The 5,795-nt window shown below is 41.0% G+C and overlaps 1 pseudogene; it reads right to left on the bottom strand.

Moving 5' to 3' along the window:
• Window positions 1–270: 270 nt before the first annotated feature.
• LOC148735117 (uncharacterized) lies at window positions 271–2,428 on the bottom strand (annotated as a pseudogene).
• Between the last annotated feature and the right edge of the window lie 3,367 nt (window positions 2,429–5,795).

Here is a 5,795-nt window from a genome sequence, read left to right as displayed (position 1 = left end):
ATTTTTTATATTTTCTTTGTTTTATCAACTAGTCTCTCTGCTACCAGAAAAGTAAAGCTCTACTCCTCGATATGTTCTGAAACCCCGACTGACGCCCAACCAGGTCCTAATCAAAACGGATCAAACAATGTTCTACATTCTTATTTAAGAGTTTAGACCTTTTCTTATCAGTTACAGCCACATCCTTCTAATAATGTGGAAAGTTTAGTTACCAGATCTTTTTTCCTATCTCGGGAACCATACGTAATCTGAAAAAATTTAAACATCTCCTTAACCATGACTACGCTGAAAGTTCAAGTTTCTTATCGCGACAGAGGTCACACAAGCAGTATGGTGCTTTAGACCAAGCTGGCCGGCAACGTTTTCCAACATTTCACGTCTTTCTTGCTCCTCTTCCTCGCGTAAACTTCCTCCAGTTCAATTTCTCGGCTTCCCTGTCTTCTTCTTGCAGCCGCCAGTCTCGAGAAAAACCCCTCCAGTTGAGTCTTCGTTAGTCAGTCCTTCCTTTCAAACATGCGGGAACCATCTGGGTTTCTTGCCGTTCTCATGTCTGCAGCTAATTTTCCGGGAGCTGCCTTCGTACCGGTTCTCTCTTATGTAGTGCCCAACCAAGTAGCATATCACTGCTAGGACTACCGGCTTCTTGCTGGTGCTGTCGCTCGTCACTAGATTTTACTGGTGCGCTGTCGATTTCCTCGTCGTTAACACGGAGGAATTTTTCCGCCCAGTCTCTTCTGAGTTAGTCGTACACTGTATCAGAATTTCGGAGAATTTGGCAGTGGCCGCCCACATCGAGGCGACTGAATGAATTTCTTGAACACCATATTGCACCCTGGGTCAGAACAGGCAAACAAGACCATTCGCTTGTTCACCATCACTATTTTTTGTCGCCTTAGGGAGCCGAGCCTCTTTGAGCAGAAAGAATTTTTCATTAGCAATGAGGCATGTAGAACCTTGAGGCCTGACGACTAAATCTTGGTAAGGAATCAGCCTTCCCTGCCCTATGCCATAAGCTCTCCATATTCGCATTCCTTCCCTCTCAAACTTGAAGTTGTCATATTTACTAAAACCATGTATCTTTTGTACTTCAAGTGTTTTTTTAGTTTGGTTTATTGAGCAAACGCGGGCAGTTGTACCTCTAACAGGACGTTCTGAGAGTGCTGCACGCATATCTTTGGCAGAAACTACATCATGTCCCTCGTTACAGTATCGTCGGATTGTTGACTTCATCGGGCAAAGAATCCGATCACAGACATCTCCTCCATACTGGGGTTCAGAATAGTCATATCGCGTGGCTGAAATACCAATTCGTTTCCCTGCATCCCTAACGGCCGACAAGATAAAGTTGTTGTGGTAACATCCTGCTTCATCGCTCCCTCGGTAACTTTCACTAATTTGGGGGTGTTCCTTCTTTACAACCTCCAGTGTGTTCTCGATAATGGAACAAACTGCATACCAGTCCTGTTGGCACGAGTCGAAGCGGCGTACGACGTCAGTTTTCCAGAGGTGGCATTCTTAGATATGGGGGTGGATATATGCCAGCTTATCCCACGCTTTCCAAACCAGTCGGATTGTTTCTCACGATATTTCATTTGGAGAAACTTCATTGCCCAGTCCATAATCAGAATACCGGACTCCGCATGTTGTAACTTCATTGCATCTTATTTCGCCTTCTCCTGGTTTATTGAGCGTATGATATGCGCTTTCCAAAGCAAGATATTCTCCTGGGCCTGGTTGAAATCATACAGGAAATCTTCTCGTTGGTCTAAGTTGTAAGGTGTCCAGGATAAACCTTCGATTCCTTGTCTCACATCTTGTAAAACCTTCTTCAGCCCTTGACAGTCACCGCAAGTAGATTGGTGCTCATGCGAACATTGATGTTAAAAGTCGGGCTCTACAGGATCACTTAGCGCAAACCTTCAACAGAGGTCTGCACAAGTGGAGTCATCTGGTTGACAGTGCAGGCGGTAGTCAGTTTTGAGATAGCGTTTAGCATCTCGTAGTTTTTGACGAAAATACAGGCACCCCTGTATTTCCATTCCTCCTTTCTCAAGAGTTTCAACCAGTGTTTCAAGTGTCTGAAAGCCCGCCGCGCCATCGGCAGCAGTGTTATCTAGGTCTTGCAGTGAATTACGTTGAGATGCTTCTCGAATTTCTAATATTTTGAACATTGTGGACCTACTCAGAGGCTCTTGACATTGTTCTTTGCAATGCTCCAAGTACTGTTCAATTATTGTAGACCTAGTCAGGGCCTTCTTACCACATTTGGCATCTCTATCCTGTCGCCATTATCTAGGAAAAGTATCTTGCTACCATAAGAAACATCTTGATAAAAGTACGGTCTATTTACAAAATCTACAATGTGATCTACTTTGCCCATCTCAAGGCGTACACGGTGCTTTGTTGTGGTCTCAGGGATATAAGCCATATTAATGAAACACCAAGGGAAAAAAACAGACACACACACGCAAAAACGAGACAGAAAGGAAATAATAAAAAAGATAAAAGTTGGAGGTGATATTCAAAATCAAAAGACGGCAATAAGGTAAATTTTTCATAAAAAGAAATAATACTTCTGACACTAACCATTTCTTTCGACAACTCGAAAATACCTGCGTGCGATGTAGTCAAAAATGCATCCGTGATATCGCAGATTCACAATTTAAAGAGCGTGACACATGACTGAATCAACCCATTTTGGGGGAGATGTTCTCAAGCACAGATAAGACATGAGGCTCTAGTTTTTTATAGCATAAGACAGCGGTCAAGCCTAACTTAATTGAATTTTGTCAACATGTTTCAGCCCGCATGAGACAGTTAAACATAATGTCACAGAAATGTTCATTTCTACCTTCGTAATTGCTAAATTTAGGGTAAGTTTGAATGAATTTATGGACATCTTCACCTTAAAAAAAAACAACCGTGCTAGTTTTGAGAATAAGCACTGCCTCAAACATTGATTTTGAGCGAGGAATGGAGTAACCACAAAGCCAACTGGTAGCGCTCTACCAGTTGGCTTGTTAGCTCAATTGGTAGAGCGCTGCACTAGTATCGCAGAGGTCAGTGGTTCGAATCCCGTACAGGCCTGATTTTTTTCAGGTCTGATTTTCGCTATTGCATAAATAGCGCTCTCTACTGTGAGGATCGTGCATCATACGTATCTACAACCGCAGTTCAAATATATGAACTTCATATATTCATTGTATCTAACCAAATATGCATAAATTAGGTCATATGTACTTTGAACATTGAAAATTAGTAAAGTTCATCAAGCTCCTGTAGCTCGAAAAGACTAGTTGCCAAAAATGTTTTTATTATTTTCGGCACACCAGCCCTAGTACTAAACATGGACAGTGGTGAGGACTCCAGATCCCGTGATACTTTTGAGAAAAGCGTCTTGGAACAACAGCACACTAGCTCAAATTTGGAATATGCTGTTTGTGTGGTATTTTCAAAACAGCGTAATTCTTCACTGTTTGGTCAGAATTTACATATTTTGCTACTAATCAACAGAAGAGATGTAAAATGAAACCATATGTCCGATATACGCTATTTGATGAAATGCGTAAGTGTTTAGAGCCTCCAGCGAAACGCTGAAAATTAACTCTGAAATAAACACTTTTCTTTGCTTTTGACCGTCCTCGCATCTCGTCGCCAAAAATTTGATAAAATAGCATTATGAACCAAAGAAATATAATTTTTGCCGATACAATAGATCAAATATCTGACAGTAAAAATTTGAGGGAATTCTGTGATCGGCCGAAATTCGAGTGGTCGGTTCTTACGCGGACAGCCTCTTAAGGTTTCACTATCATTGTTGCTGATCACGACTTTGGTAAGAAGTGGTGAAGCAGGCCAATTCAAGCGAATTGAATAAAGATATTTCGAATCAGGCTGGTTCACTGAGTATTTTAATTTCATCTGAACGACATCAAGAACATTGCCACTGACCTTTTTCCCTTCGTATGCTTAACCGTGAAAATATTAAGTTTTTTTTGCATGTCTCTGACAAACAAAAGCACTCTGAGTCACTTGCAGCCCGTTATTGTTTCGTTGACACTGTTTAAGGAGGGTCTGGATGGGGTTTAGTGTTAAGTATTATTTGGCCTTTTTTTTAATGTTCAGTGTTAAAATTTGTAAAATTTTAATGCTTAGTGTTTTTAAAAAGTTAACTGTTAAGCGTTAAAGTGGCCCTGAGACGAAAATTGACCATGTTATTTTGGCCTAAATTGTTTACACAATGTTGAATTGGGTCAAGTTATGACCCTTTTTGCCATTAAAAACTCAAAACAAACCTTCCATGACCAATTTTTATCGCTTCAAAGTCGTCCAAAAATCGTCCGCCATTGTTGAAAACATGTTCCAGCCGAGCCCGCAAAAACGTCATCATGACGTGAAGGCTCAACAAACTTATGCTTTTTCTTTGTCAAAACTCTCTTTGTTCGCTGCACAGAGAATCACACATATTACTTTTTTGAGAACTGTTTCGTTGTCAGTCGGGAAATGTCGACTTTTTCAGATGATGAATTGTCCCAGAAATCATCTGAAGCTTCCGTGGATAATTTTGCGCCCACAAACGATGAATTTTTGTCATGCGAATAAAGATAAACACAGAACGGCACGGACTCCCCATGTGGCTTTTGTGGTCGCATTGCTTTATCGCCTTCGAACTGTCTTTTTGCTTGTCGTAAAGAATTTTCCTTTTTTGTAAGAAATGATCGGGTGATTAGTAATAATAGTTTTCGGCAATGGCTAATTGTGTATCTAAAGGCGGATATTGGGAGTTTGTGAAAGCCATCTCTAAGCCATCAATAAGTTTTCCCCGATGCATTTGGTCAATGAACTCATTAACTCTTTCCTACGTGTTTTTTACTATCGGTGCTTTGAGAGGTTTGAAGTGAACTCTGTTGTTGAGTTGTACTTTGGCCTCTTTTGTTTTTTCTATCTTATTCATGATGGCTATTGTTGTGTCGCTTCTGTGAGGTTTAAAGCAGAGTTTGTTTCAACTCTTTTAGAGCCGTGACCTCATTGCGCTACAAATATTTTTTGGCTTAGATGCAGTCTGCAAGTAGCGTTATGACGATTTTCCACGTAGCTCTGAAGGGCGATAGAAGACTGAACCGGTGGCATTCAGTTTAATATGAAAGAGAAGTGGTACTTTGTTTTGTCCGTGAAAGGTGTAACGGAGGCGCATTTGTCTTGCGAATAAATCTCGCAAAAGTTGGCCTGATTTTAAATTCGTTTGGCGTTGGGATGAACCCGAGACCCTTTGATAGCCCGCTGACTTGGCGGTCAGATGGTTTGACAGGTTTTTAAAGAAATATTCATTTTCTCGCTTTTTTGGCTGCAAGCCTACATTTTAAAGTGTTTTTACGCTCTGTGTCTTAAGCTGTTTGTTCTGCTTTCGCTGATATTAAAGCCAACTTTATTTAGAATCAGCGCACACAATTATATTTTTCATCTCTTTTGTATAAAAGTGAGCTCTTTGAGGTCAGAAATCTCAATCCTCAATTCGGCTATTTTATCATTCTTATTTACAATGTTAACCGAGTACTTTCCTTTGTGTAAGGTACTCTGCCAGAGAGTTGTTAAAGGTGGATATTGATCAGCTCATATGTAAAGGTGACAAAATCCGTGGAGGTTCGTAGACTTCGCCTTCCGGCGTCGAGATCGCACTGAGGACGGTTTTTCTTGTCCCTTCTCTTCTTCAACGGTAGGCACTGAACCCGACAGAATTCTTCGGCTAGATCCTTCAAAGTACACAGATCTCTCGAAACAGTCCTCCGAGAAGTGTT

The sequence above is a fragment of the Stylophora pistillata genome, chromosome 3 (assembly GCF_964205215.1).
Source record: "Stylophora pistillata chromosome 3, jaStyPist1.2, whole genome shotgun sequence".
NCBI classification, from domain to species: Eukaryota; Metazoa; Cnidaria; class Anthozoa; order Scleractinia; family Pocilloporidae; genus Stylophora; species Stylophora pistillata.
Note: the sequence above shows the minus strand (reverse complement) of the source record. Positions and strands in the feature narration are given on the sequence as shown.